Here is a 14,620-nt window from a genome sequence, read left to right as displayed (position 1 = left end):
TTACTATTAACTCGGGAAAGCCCGTTGGCTTTCCTAGTGGACTGAGATCTCATCCTGCCCATTTCAAACCTTCGCTTTGGTGAACAAGCCAAAATGAGTTTATTAGGTAGGCCAACAAACTTAATCCACACCAGTTGATAGCTCTTACTATCAACCTCAAATGTGAAAAAGCCAACAAGCCAATCACACAATCCAATGGCCCCAACCATCGTCCTCAAGTGTGATTCTTAGTATCAGTAGAATGGACATTACATGCCACCACGTACACACAATATGTGTACTTCTCTACTTTGCCTATGACGCATTTATCAACCTTCGCTTTGGCTAACAAGCAAAACCGTCATTTTAAGTCGACCCATCACCATTAAAGAAAACTCCAATGAATCTTAACCTCCCACTGGTAGAAGTGTACCTTTCGCTTTGGCGAATAAGGTTCCAACAAACAGTGGTTTGATTAAGACCATGGTGATGGAAGGCATACGTGACTTAATATACTTTAATTGAGGGTTTATTATTTAATGTCTCACCAGAATATTATCTTTGTTAGAATAACATTGTTTGGCATGTTATTGAACATTCAACCTTAGCATGCATTCTATACAAAATACTAAAACGTGCCAGTACATGGCCCAACTAAAACCGATTTCCTCGAGCCTAGAGGAATCAGTAGGTCACCTAGGGGTCTTGTAATGAATATCTCGAGTCTTCAAATACGATTGCCTCGTCCTTTGCTCCGTCTCAAGTACATTACAAAAACATCATACTAATTTTACAATAAAATTAATCTCAAAGTAATTTTACATCAATAAATTTAGAAACCTCAATTTACATTCGAGGGGAATAAGATGAGAAGAGAATGTACATGGAGAAAGGGAATAAGGCAGGACACGTAGGTCCTATTTTAACACTTACAACCATACATACCCAAAATAATTTAAAACATTCACCATAGGTCATAAGGTTCATGTACCGAGCACCATGCAATATACAAACAAGTACATAGCATACATTTAAAAAACAATGAATTTTTGAATTGGGTGGGTTAATTATTAATTACCCTCTTATATGTACAGAATGATTATTGGCTTTATGGGTTATAAAAAACTGGATTTTGGTCCCTTCGCGAAAAACACAAAATTGGGACTGTAGCTTCATTGCCGCAGCGAAGTTTTATTTTGCTGTGGCTAAAAATTCCAATAAGAACGTCGCCGCGACGAAGTCTGGAAATCCCAAAATGCACAGTTCGCGTTTTTGCATTTTTTTCATGTAATAACATGAATCCAAATCAAATCGAACACAGAAACATTCGACCAAGACACCAACCAACCAATATAACATTCATCAACACATTATCAAACAAATTTATCAATTGAATCTGTTAGTAAACAGTCCCGTATACGCAGCAGAAACAAAAAAAATATAATACGAAGATCGTTTACATGAGCCAAGATCAAGGGTATAATTTTACAATTCATATTAAAGCAAGAATCTGCAGAAATTAATAATCTGTGTTTAGAAACCATACGCACATTTGGAGGCTGCACCACGATTGTCTTTGAACGTTTTGCTACTGATCCAAGTGTAGGATCGAACCCACGTAGTCCACACGAAGACAATCTCAAAAGAACCAAAGAGGGATTTGCTAGATCCTCTTTGGCTTCAAGATTAAGAAGAAAGCAAAATCAATTGAAATTGATTTTTAGGCCAAAAGTGTTACTGCCGTGGGAGTGTCAATATTTGGGGGCTGTGTGTTTTACTTTCAAAGAGAAAATCAACTAATGAAAAAATCACTACTGCTTTTACATTTAATTTTTCTTTTATAGTAAAACCTTAATGCCCTATTCCCATATGGAATAGGTTTCGGCTCCAACCCAAACACCCCATGTTTCCAAACACTCCCAATTTGATTCATTTTATTTTCCATCATTATCTCAATTAAAATCAATTAATATATGTTTAAATATATATTAACATTTAACAATAATGATAATATATTTAAATGTGTGCAAACACACATTTAAACGTAATTTCACTTATTTAATTTTTCTAACAAATTAAATAAAGGCTACGACCTCAGCAAATTTAATTGCACTGTGAAATTACCAAAATACACTTTCGCCTTAAAAGACAAAAACGCCCTTCTTTCTTCCTGAGTCTTAAATTATCTTCTATGTGTGTGACCCATAGGCTCCTCATCATACCGGCAGTATATAGTATCACGATTAACACCAATTAATCATCTCACTAATACACAGACCAAGATTGGTCCCTAGTAAGGCATCATGGCCACCCGATAGATTCGGATTCAGCAAAGTAGTTACCTGTCAATGATATGGTTACCGTGCAATTCGATCCTTTCATCATACGTTATCTCGACGAGACAAAGGCATAGAAATAGTGTCAACCTTCGGTTACTCTCGATATTATTTATTTAGTTTCTGGACCAATGACCCGTATTATAAACTGGATAGAGCAACAACTCAATCCCACTGTGGCCACAGTTTTAGTGTCATTGCCATATACTGAATTGCGCCGTGAGATAACTTTCTCCCGTACCCGGGAGTGATAAATCCTCTGTCAATCCACCATAGTCTTGATACACTCCTTGATGCAGCCAATCACCACCGTATTGACAGCTCTGAAAAGAAACTGTCAGTAGGCTAGTGTCAAACTACACCAATCGGTGCACAAACGCTCCGGTGATCTCAAGTCTAAGGATCACATGCACCACCATTCGTTAGAGGATTGTTTCCATAGACACTGGGGTTACCATCCATATGGAACCTCGGTGGGTCAGTCCAATGAACTTGCTGCGTAATCGCTTACAACAAGCACATGTGTGCACCAGGTTGTCACCAAACAACCTTGACAAGTGAGATCAGTCACTGCCTTGACAGGGCGTTCAACACTATGATAGCCTTACCGTATATATGTGCCCTTACTTTAGAATATACGGGGCTATGGAGTTTCTGAATACCACCCTATGTGCTCATAGGGTTCTCACTATCAAGATTTGAAACACTTGATACCCTCGTCACGGTTCTACCATTCTAAGGACATATATCAATACATATTGCAATAATAATGATTTATGCGATATAGAATAAGATGCCTTTTATTATTGATTATTACAAAGAGTCAATTCTACAATAATTGATTTGTTCTAGGGCACCTACTCCAATAGAATCATCCATTCAACAATAGATTTTTAGATTTTGCAAATTTAACAAAATAACATGCTTTCATGGCAGATTTTGTGTAGATTCAACAAGGCAACATGTTATCAATCAAATACATGTAATCAACCACTCAAAAAACTGTAAAACCTAGTACCCTAGGCTCTGATACCACTGTTAGGAAACGATCATCTATGGCAACGGAAAACAAAAATAATTTACATGATAGATCGTTCCTTAGAACCAAGATCAGAGCACAAAAATTACATTTTATACATTATGATAGAATCTGCAGAAAAATTAGTTTAATGTTTAAGAAACCATACCCACGTTTGGAGGCTCCTCCAATTTATCTCGGAATGGGTTTCGCTACCGACCCAATTGTACGATCGAACCAATGTAATCCACACGAAGAGTACCTCAAAGAACTAAAGAGGGATTTGCTAGATCCTCTTTAGCCTTCAAAAACCAAGATGAAAATCAAATGGAAAAAGATTTGATTCAAGCAAAAGCAATCTAGCGTGGGAGAGAAGAAAAGAGGCTGGAATGTTTTTCAATGATTGAAATGAATTAATTAAATAATTCACAAAGTGTTGCACTTATATAGTGCACACTTTGCCCTATTCCATCATGGAATAGGCTTGGGCTCCAACCCAAACACCCTTTGTATCCAAACAACCCCTTTAAGATATTTTAATTTTAATTATTATTGTTATTTCAATTAAATTCAATTAATATATATATTTCATATATTAACATTTAACAATAACAATAATTCATTTAAATATATGCGAACACATAATTAAATATAATTTCACTTATTTAATTTAATTAACAAATTAAATAAAGGCTACGACCTTAGCAAATTTAATTACACTGTGAAATTACCAAAATACCCTTTCACCTAAAAAGACGAAAACGCCCTTCTTACAAACTAGTTCTTAAATTATATTCTATGTGTGTGACCCATAGGCTTCTTATCATACCGTCAGTGTGTAATATCATGATTAACACCAATTAATCGTCTCACTACACACATACCAAGATTGGCCCCTAGCAAGGCATCATGGTCACCCGATAGATTCGGATTCAACGAAGCAACTACCTATCAACAATATGGTTACCGTACAATCCAATCCTTTCATCAAACGTTATCTCGACGAGACCTAGGCATAGAAATAGTGTCAACCTCGGTTACTCTCGATATTGTGTATTCAGCTAATGGACCAATGACCTGAATTATAAACTAGATAGAGCAACAACTCAATCCCACTGTGGCCACAATTTTAGTGTCATTGCCATTTACTGAATTATGTCATGAGATAACTTCTCCCGTACCCAAGAGTGATGAATCCTCAGTCAATCCACTATAGTCTTGATACACTTCTTGATGCAGTCAATCACTACCGTATTGACAGCTTTGAATAGAACTGTGTTAGGCTAGTGTCAAACTACACCAATCGGTGCACAAGGCACTCCGGTGATCTCAAGTCTAAGGATCACATGCACCACCATTCGTTAGAGGATTTGTTCCATAGACATTGGGGTTACCATCCATATGGAATCCTCTGGTGGGTTAGTCCAGTGAACTTTCCTACAGCAAGCACCCATGTGTTGCACCAGGTTGTCACCAAACAACCTTGACAAGTGAGATTAGTCAGTGCCTTTCGACATGTTCATTCAACACTATGATAGCCTTACTGTATTATCTGTGCCCTTACTTTAAAATAATACTAGGGCTACAGACGTTTCTAGAATGGCCACCATTATGTGCTCATAGGGTTCTCACTATCAAGATTTGAAACACTTGATACCCTCGTTACGGTTCTACCATTCTAAGGACATATATCAATACATACAATGATGATTTACGCGATATAGAATAAAATGTCTTTTATTGATTAATGCACGTTATTACAAAGAGTCAATTCTACTATAATTGATTGGCTCTAGGGCACCTACTCTAACATAAGTGAGTTCAAAATTATTGATAATAAGGGCAAAGATGCTCAACATTCCAAGCTCGTGGCACTTCAGAACCATTAAGCCTTTTGAGGTGATATGTTCTAGGTCGTATTACCTTAGTAATGCAATATGGACCTTCCTAGTTAGGCCTCAATACCCCTGCACTTGGTTCTCTTGTGTCGAGGACTTCTTTCAAAACCAAGTTGCCAATCTTTAGAGTCAAAGAATCTTTTTGCCCGCTGATGGTAGGAAGTTGTCCTCAACTAAGTCTTGTCGCAGTGTTCTTCAACTAAGTCTAGATTCGCACGTAAGAGTACCTTATTGTTTGTTTCACTGAAAAAACTCTCTCCGAAGTGAACCAGTCCCTACTTCCACTAGAATCACTGCCTCGCAGCCATATGCTAGCGAGAAGGATGTTTCTAAAGCAGAGGTTCTCAAAGTCGTTCTATATGTCCATAGAACTTCTGGGAGATCTTTGACCCAATTGTCCTTCGTTGTACCAAGCTTGGCCTTCAATGTGTGCTTTATAGTCTTGTTGATAGCTTCAACCTGACCATTGGCTTGTGATCTTGCCATTGAGGTGAATTTCTTATGAATCCCCAGCTCTTCGCAAAATTACTTGAATTCCTCATTGTTGAACTGCTTCCCATTATCTAAGATGAGTGTATGAGAAATCTCATAGCGACACAATATATTCTTGAAGATGAAGTCTTTGAGCTTCTTTTTAGTGATTGCGGCCAAAGGTTCTGCTTCAACCCACTTAGTGAAATAATTTACTATGACCACTGCATACTTGATGCCCCTTTTATCGGCTGGCATGGGCCCGATGAGATCAATTCTCAACATAGAGAATGGCCAGGGACTAGTCATTGTTGTTAGCTGTTGGGAGGGAGCTCGTGGGATATTCGTGAATCTCTGGCTTATCACACTTTTTCACAAAGTTGAAGGAATCTTTGTGAAGTAGGGGCCAATAATATCCCTGATGGATAATTTTATTGGCCATAGATCATGCGACAATGTGATTACCATAGATCCCTACATGTATCTCTCTCATGATATAATCTGCTTCATCGTCGGTTACACATCAGAGGAGTGGAGTGCTAAACCCTCGCTTATATAGCTAGTCCCTGATAAGTGTGTAATGAGCAGTTCTAGTTCACAAGAATCTTGCCTCAGTTTTGCTGTCAGGCAAAATTCCATCTCAGAGATACTGAACAATCGATGTCATCCAGGAAACAGATTCAGTTGTAGCTATGACCTGATCAGGCAAGCTGATGTTGGGAACCTCGATGTATCAAATCGGAATACTGTCCAGAGCATCGAAATCTAGCGATGAGGCTATCTTTGTTAAAGCATTAGCGATAGAGTTGCTGTTTCTCAGGATTTGCTTGATCATAGAGCGTTTGAAGGGCTTAAGCGCAACCTTAGCTTTCTTCAAATAACTGATCATATTATCTTCTTCGGCTTGATATTCCCCCAAAATTTGATTAACAACCAGTTGGGAGTCGCTATTAATGTCGATCATGTCTGACCCTATTTCTCTTGCTAGTCGTAGACTAGCAAATAACACCTCATACTCAGCTTCATAACTTTGAACCCAAACCTGAGGACTCCATAAATGTGAGTCTCCTTAGGACTGATGAGTAAAAGGCCAGCTCCGACTCTTCTCCTGTTCGAAGACCCATCAACATAGAGACTCCAGGTTGACAAGTTTCGAACAGTTTCCTAGACAACTTTGCTAGCTAGTTGTTCAGATTCTCGATCTAGCTTATATGAGAACTCTGAAATAAAATCAGCAATAGCCTACCTTTTGATCGCTATTTCGATCTATAATGTAGATCGAATTGACTCAGTTTTATAGCCCACTTAAGCAACTTACCTGAAGTCTCTAGCTTCTAAAGAACTTGTCTAACTAGGTAACTGGTTAATACATGGACGATGTGAGCATGAAAATAAGGTCACAGCTTCTTGGAAGCGATCAGCAAGGCAAAAGCTAATCGTTCCATCTCTGGATACCGTGTCTCGACGTCTAGTAGTCGCTTGTTCATATAATATACTAGACACTGAACTCTACCTTCTTCCCCGATGAGAGTTGTACTAACCACATATTGAGAGACAGACAGGTAGAGAAATAAAATTTCCTTGGGAAATGGCTTGGATAAAAGATGTGGCTTTCCGAGATGCTCTTTTATACTCTGGAAGGCTTGCTCACATTCCGAAGTCCATTCAAACCTCTTGTAGGCCCTAAGTATATTAAAGAACGGCAAACAATGATCTGTCACTCTTGATATGAAGCGACTGAGAGCCGTTATCCTCCCATTTAAGCTTTGAACCTACTTTCAGTTGGTGGGACTCTTCATATCTAAGAGAACTTGGATTAACCATATACCTCAGGAACTTCCCCAAGGATACTTCGAATGAACACTTAAGAAGATTAAGTGTCATTCTATATTTCCGGAGTATGTCGAACATCTCTACTAGATTGGCTATGTGATCTAAAGCGACATGCGACTTGACCAGCATGACATTGACATAGACTTCCATTGACTTCCTGATCTGTTTGGAAAACATACGATTAACCAAACACTGATAGGTTGCCCCAGCATTTTTCAGACCAAATGGCATGACTTTATAATAGTACAGTCCTCGATCCGTAATAAACGAGGTATGCTCCTTGTCGGGCATATACATCAGGATCTGATTATACCCTGAGTAGGCATCCATAAAACTTAACAGCTCATGCCTGGAGGTGGCATCAACGAGCTGATCGATTCTGGGCAAAGGGAAACTATCTTTTGGATAGGCTTGGTTGAGGTCAGTGAAATCAATGCAAGTTCGCCATTTGCCATTAAGTTTCTTTACCAAAATAGGATTGGTGACCCAACTCGGGTAATGAGACTCCCGAATGAACCCGATTGAGAGAAGCTTATCCACATCAACCTTAAGAGCAGCATAATGCTTTGGGTCTAGGGTTCTCATTTTCTAGCGAACTAGCTTGATCTCACCATCGATGTTGAGTGCATGACATATTACATTCGGGCTGATCCCGACCATGTCAGCATGAGTCTATGCAAAAACATCAATATTCTGTCTAAGGAAGCTCGTTAGATCTGCAATAGGGTTGAGATTACTTCTGATTCTCAATACATGGGTCAGCTCGCTCTAGTTGATCTATACCTCAGATAGAGTCTCAATAGGCCCACTGTGGGAATACTCCTCTTGAACTTGAGGATCTAAACTGTCTTCCACTAGACCTGGCTGTGGTTTGATCTTGCCGATCACCATAGCTTGCTTGGGAATGCCGATTTGCTTCCCTTTCCCTTTGCATGCCATCTGCACTTCTCTTATATAGTAGTTGCAAGATTCACTTTGAGACCTCTAAACTTCCCTGCACCCTATCGGTATGGGAAATTTCATCTTCAGATGATAAATGAAGGTGACGGCTTTGAAGTACCGAAGTAGGGGTCGTTCCAATATGCCATTGAAAGCGAACGGATAGTCTACTACCAAAATCTTGGTCTTCTTAGTCACTTCATGGTCTCACCCAAAGTGACAGGAAGTGCAATTGTTCCCTTGGGAATTAGATGATCCCTTGTAAAATCATAGAGGGGGATAGAGGCAGGCTTCAGATCTGCCTCATCCAATTGCATTTCCACAAATGCTCGCTAAAATAGGATATTCACGACACTACCATTATCCACCAACATCCTGTGGACTTCATACCGACCTATTTCAGGCGCGATAACAAGTGCATCCTCATGGGGTTGATGCAATCGTACCACCTCTTTTTCTGAGAAGGTAATCTCCTCCTCTCTATGCACATTTGTAGGTCACGATGCCATGCTTATCACACTCATGGGGTCATGATGAGCTTTTTGATGTACTTCTATTGAGCACTTCAAGAATTCCCCACAAGGTGCAGCCCTCCAAATATCGTTTTGACAAGATGGAGGCCCTTGCAACCACCACGCTTCTTCCCTTGGTCCCCTTGATCCTTCTCTAGGTGGGAGTTAGACCATCAACATACTTTTTGAAGTGCCCTTTTTTAATGAGGTTCTCAATTGCCTACTTAAGAGTCTAACATTCATTGGTATGGTGCTCATTATCTCGATAATAACGACAATATTTCTTGTTGTTCCTTGCTGAAGGGGGATTATTCATGGGCACCGGCTCTTCGAGCAAATTAGCTTCTTCTGATTTATCCATAATAGGTGATACCGATGCATTTAGTAGAGTATACTGATTCTTGCGCGATCACGACAAGGAACCTAGGATAAGATTTCTTAAGCTCAAACCGCTGCTTCTTTCCCTTCTCTGATCATCATTAACCCATTTGCGATCAGGCTTTCTATAACCTTCCCCTTAATTTTCTTCACTCTGCTAGAAACGCTAGTCGAAGGACCGGGGTTGTGGTAATTTAAGGCGGCCACTAAATGTTCAATCCTGAGATACTTCTAAGTGAGGTTGTAGAAACGAGTAAGGGAAATATCATCCTCAGACTGCAGCTTCTTCAACAGGTCGGTTTGCAGGCGAACTCCAGCAATAATAAGAGTCCGAATTGACTCTTCAAGTGTATTAGCCACCTTATGCGGATCATTGTAGAACCTATCAATATAAGAGTGGAAGGACTTATTCCTCTCTTGTCGTATGTTACTCAGATAGCTCAACGGCTTTGAGAACTTCCTGTTAGCCTGGAAGTGTCTCAAAAATAACAAACTCATCTACTGCCATGAATTAATAGATCCTGGTGGAAGCGATCTAAACCAGTGCTTGGCGTGGGCAGTCAAAGTCACTGCTAAGTAGCGACACTTAGCCAAGTTGTTTGCCCCCTTCCGTGCTTTAACGTGACCTACAGGCTTCTTCGGCGGCAACATCGCTTTATCAGAATTAGGCAGTGTGACCTGATCCAAATGATCTAGCCTTCAACTTACCGTTTGGAGAGTATTGTTGAACCTTTCAGGTAATTCTTCATAGCTAGGTTGAGCTGTGAGCTTGAGGGAATATCTGCCATGGTACTTTACGAAATTTGAGGTACTTCAAAAGAAGCATCATCTTGCACCCGGGGGATCTCCTCATTGCTGTTGCTAGCTTGCTCGGCTTCAAGACCACGAGCCATTTGTTTGCAAATAGAACTGGTTGATAAGAGATTTCTGATGAAGCGTAGATGCAAAATCAAGCCCTCCATTTAGCGCCAAACTATTGATGCTCTGAGAATATAGATTACAATCAAAATGAGGTTTTTTGTCTCAGAATCCCTAAAATGAGAGGGGAAGTCCTCTATTTATAGTAGAGGAAATCAAGGTAATGATTACAAATTTTCAAGTGGGTAGGTGTCGTGCAAGTCCTTCCTTGCCTCCCATCGGCTAATAACTTAGGATATATCCTTAAGTTACCTAGGACTTGGACAAGTGTGCGGCTCCCATTCACTCATAGACAAAACCTGAATCTGCCAAGTTGGTGACAGTCATATTCTCTGTCTTGGGGCACGTGGCAACTCTTAGATGACTCAAAGCCTTCCTGAACTTTGATTGAAGCTAACTTATATAGGCTTACATCAGCCCTAATTTTTTAGGCATACCAATAAGTATGGTTCAAAAGATTAAAACAATATAAAACTTCAAAGACATATTAGAAAGGAAACTTATGTAAACTTAAAAAGAAATAGGTTCATTTAAGAAATTTGATTCTATTAATTTAAATAAAAACCTGGCTGGAAAATATAGAAATAAGTGTTGCCAAAAAGTATCCAATGGGAGAAGAAATGTGATATCAAGGACATACTTAAAAAAAAAATAGATGTCAAATTAAACAAAGAAGTAATAAACCAAAAAGCTCATAAAAAATGAGTTTTTAAATTTTAAATCATTTAATAATTATTATTTTAATATGATTTTTTTTTACTGATAAATATTTTTAACATTTTAAATGAATACAAATATTACAATCTTGTTAAATTATCCTTTTTTATCCTTACCAAATATGAAATATAAAAGGGCTTTGTACCCCTTTTGTGTGTGATAGAACACTGACCTGTAATTTACCAAGTAACACAAGACAAATCTATCTAATACCAATTCACAATCAATAATCATAGTCAAGAAAAGGAAATAACTCTCTATATTGACGTTAAAATAGAACAGTACATCCAGAGATCATGTTCTATCATCTGCCCAGTGAACAAGCAACAAATAGGAGCAATTCTATTTTAAACAAACAGGTCAGCTTAATTTTAGAGCTTATAAGCAAGTTTGACCAGCTTATAAGCTTAGACAAACACCCCTTAAGTACAGCAAAGAAAAATAAAGATAAGACTAAACTTCAAGGGTCAGTCACCTCCCTTTCTAAACCTTAACCTTCTATTCTGAATATCCCTCAATTCCTTCTCTCCCTCACTTTTATTCCCTAACACCTTTTTGCTCCTAACCAAATTCTTCTTCCATCCAATCTCATTAGGCCACCTGTCCTCCCAAAAACAAGTCTTAACCTCATGCATAACAAATATTCCTCTACTTCTCACCTCTACCCTTCCTACTGTAGACCAGCCTCCCAAGTTGCTCATGTGTTTTTAAATTGAGAAATTTACTTAATAAACCCTTTTTTAAGGATGAAAATGAAAAATAACTTATTTTTAATTGCATTGGTAGGTAAGACCTCTTTTAAGATTTTTGGACAAAAACACCCTTAGCATAAATTCTTTCTTCTGTATTCTCCATTACCTCAAAACAAATGAAAAAAAAAAAAAAACTAGTTTTATTCTCGAGTTTAGTTAAGCTATTTAATATGAAATAAAGAATCATTTATTCTATCTTCTCAAGGCACAAATATAATATTCTCACACTTTTGTAACTTCAAATTTTAGATTTAAACTCTTTGTTTGGTTTGTAAGTGCCTATGGGTGTTTATTTAAGTGATTTGTGCTTATTTTTTGCTTAATCGTTACTTTTTTCCCAAAAAAATAAATTAATTAATTAAAAAAATGCTTAATCAAAAGAAATCATAAATCAATTTTGGGTCACATTTTCAAAACATTTAAATGACCTTGTGCATGATCGAAGAAAGTCATGCACAACACGAGTAGGAGTTGCAAGAGTGAAGTTAGACTTCACTCGTGCACTCTTGCCACATAAGGATGGGCAAAATCCCTGCCATGTCGGGGACCTGGCTCAGCTCGACCTGCATAGGGCAGAGTTTCCCTAAATTGTTCGAGGTTCAGGTCAGGCCTAGACTAAAAATCAGTCCGTGAATTCGGGGACGAGCCAGGGACGGGATTGGCTCACCTAGGGATGAAATCGAGCGAAGTCGAGTCGAGTATCTAGTAAATCGAACTTAACTCGATCGCTATAGTATCAAGTTCGAGTTCAAGCCTAATTGAGCCTAACAAAACAAGTTCGAACTCGGTACTTGAAACTGGAAATCGAGTTCATATAATCAAGTTTTTTCAATTTTAGTAGAGTTTTATTTGAGTTTTAATCAACTTCAAACTCGATTTCGAGCTCATCTAAAAGGGGTGGATTTGCAAATTTTATAACTTTTAAATTACATATGACCCATATTATTTTAAAAACTATCAACTTAACCATCAAGCTTAGAAATACTCGCAAACATATCGAGTTGAATTCTACTGTTATCGAACTCGACTCGACTAATGCCAAGTCGAGTTCAAGCCAGCATCGAGTCAAGATCAAGTAGCTTATGAGCTGCTTGACTCGATTTTCACCCCTAGTCTCGCCTCGCCCCGCCCCGACTTCCTCGACCTGGCCCGTATATAATAAATTATTATTATTATTATTATTATTATTATTATTATTATTATTATTATAACACATAATAAATATGTTATATATGTATAATGTATATGTATTATGTTTAATATGTACATTATAAATTTAATTTCGTTTTCGATGATATATATTACAATTTGGAGAAAATGATAAGGTAGGCTCAAGGATGCAAAACCCCCAAACGGGGATTTCGGAGATTCCTCAAATTCCCCATTTGGGGATCCAGCCTAATTCAAGGACTCCCCAAATTCCCTGTTTGAGCTTCGGGCCGGTACCAAGGAATCCCTTTGGGCTTTCGGGCAGGGGCCCGTGACCCCGACCCAGCCCGTGCCCATCCCTAGTGTTGCGCCTTCTAATCTTGTGCCTCCAAGAGTGATGAAATGCACAAGTGAGTCCACCTTAATGGTGCAAGAGTAAAGTCAAGATAAAAAAAACTTTATTAATTAATTACGTAATTAATCAATATATAAAACAAACGTTTTGTTGAATATTAATATATTATACTTACAAGTTACAGCATCAAAAATTATTTTGATATATTTTTTTGATTAAAGTAATATAAAATAAAAAAATAAAAAAATTATGCAAAAAAATTATTTAAAAAAGAAATTATTTTGATTTTTAATTTTGAAAATGACTTAGATATTAAATTATGAAAACGACTTAAATTTAACATAAATATCTATTTTGATATATTTTATATTTAAATAATATCTTATATTAATTAAACATTAAATATCCAAATAAATAATTAAGCAAAAATGTTATTTAAAAAAGGAGTTAATAAATTATGAAAATTTTAAATTGTTTAAATATGAATTGTATCAAAATAAATATTTAAAATAATTAAAATAATTTTAATTATTATAACAATTTAGTATTTCATGATTAATATATTATAAAATACTAAATAAATAACTAATTAACTTGTTAAAATATAAGTAAATATAAAATAAATAATTATACAACAAAATAAGTTATTAATTATGAAAATACTAAATTATTTATATATAAAATAAATCAAAATAAATATTTATGCCAAGTATTATATATTAAAGTTACAAAAGTGTGATAATATTATCCGTGTTTGGTTTATTATTTTTAATAGTATTTTAAAAAAAGTTGAGTTAGATTGTTATTACGTGGTAGGATCTGGTCACATCTGGTCATCAACGACGGCCAAAGATCTGGCTGTCAATAGCCAAATCTTTAATCGTAGATCTGGCATTTTTCGGCTAAATCCATGGTGGATCTAGCCAAAAAATGTCATATTGGTGCACGACTGACTAGATCTAGCCGGTCGTACGCCCTTACAACGACTTCTAGCCACCCTCCAGTGGTGGTGGCCAAGGTGGGGGTGTTTTTATTAATTTTCAATGTTTTATTATAAGGGGTGTTTAGCTAAATTAATAAACTAAAAAGGTTTAAAAATAGTTTAATAGAATATGATTGGATTTTGAGAAGAGTAATACTACACATACATCATTTTTATACAACATTTCTCATACAACATTATGTGGCAGGATATGATTGGCTAATTTAAAGTTAAAATTAAACTTTCACTCAATCATATTTTGCCATATAATGTTGTATGAGAAATGTTGTATGAGAATGATGTATGTTTAGTATTATTCTTTTGAGAATATGAAAACAAATATGCATTTTAGGTAGGATAGGGAAAAATAATAAAACAAACGT

Source organism: Pistacia vera, unplaced genomic scaffold (genome assembly GCF_008641045.1).
Source record: "Pistacia vera cultivar Batoury unplaced genomic scaffold, PisVer_v2 Contig85, whole genome shotgun sequence".
Taxonomy (NCBI): Eukaryota; Viridiplantae; Streptophyta; class Magnoliopsida; order Sapindales; family Anacardiaceae; genus Pistacia; species Pistacia vera.
This window is presented reverse-complemented; position numbering follows the sequence as displayed.